Below are 761 nucleotides of genomic sequence, written 5' to 3' on the forward strand. Positions count from 1 at the left end.
CTCGCCACAAACAAAGCATTGCTGGAAAGAGCAGAACAACCGCGTCAGCAACAGACTCAGGGCCTCCGTGGCTGGCCCCACACCTCTGGGCACAGCCAGCTGGGTCCCGTTCTACAAAGATGCCTAGCAGACAGGGCTCATCTCCTGTGGCAGCACTTTGTCGTGGAGGTGGTTGGAAGGGCTGCGATTGCTTCCCTTGGTCCAGACTAAGCTGGTGTGAGCCCCTCCTGGCACAAATCTGCCTGCTCTGGGCAGGTCCTCACCTGCTTGGTGGCCTGTTTGACTGCACGTCTGATGGCAGCAACGGGGAGGCCCTCACTTCCCGACAGCCTTAGTCTTGCTACTTCAGAAGTGATGTTGGCAAACGACTGTAGGAGAGGAAAGAGCAGGATCTCATTAGGACAGAAAGGAAAGGAGCATCCCGGCAGGAATCTGGAAGGAGCCCATGGGGGAACTCACCAAGCATAACTCGTGGACATGAATCCCACTTTCAGACAGCATGTGCCCGAAGGCGTCCGGGTCGACATCTGCCCGGCCACACAGCACACACACTGCAGAGGAGAGAGCAAATGCGAGCAGCGGTGAGCAGCTGGCAGGGCCAGGTGCCCCTGAGGGCCGTCCCCAGGGTCCTGCTGTGTGCCTGCCGTGCCGGCTGGAGGCGGTGGAGGGGAAGGGGCCGTGGCAAGGCCAAGGCAGCCACGGCCCAAGCCGGACCCCCTTGCCAAGGAGCAGAGGGGCCCTGCCAGCACTCCTCTGCCTGT

At 61.1% G+C, this 761-nt stretch overlaps 1 long non-coding RNA gene across 1 annotated transcript; it reads right to left on the reverse strand.

The window, feature by feature from the left end:
- On the reverse strand, positions 1-755 carry LOC109364701. Its single transcript, XR_002110554.1, has 3 exons — positions 460-755; positions 264-368; positions 1-21 (listed from the first exon to the last, which is right to left on the reverse strand). It is a non-coding gene; the product is annotated as an uncharacterized LOC109364701 (long non-coding RNA).
- Between the last annotated feature and the right edge of the window lie 6 nt (positions 756-761).

The sequence above is a fragment of the Meleagris gallopavo genome, unplaced genomic scaffold (genome assembly GCF_000146605.3).
Source record: "Meleagris gallopavo isolate NT-WF06-2002-E0010 breed Aviagen turkey brand Nicholas breeding stock unplaced genomic scaffold, Turkey_5.1 ChrUn_random_7180001897296, whole genome shotgun sequence".
NCBI classification, from domain to species: Eukaryota; Metazoa; Chordata; class Aves; order Galliformes; family Phasianidae; genus Meleagris; species Meleagris gallopavo.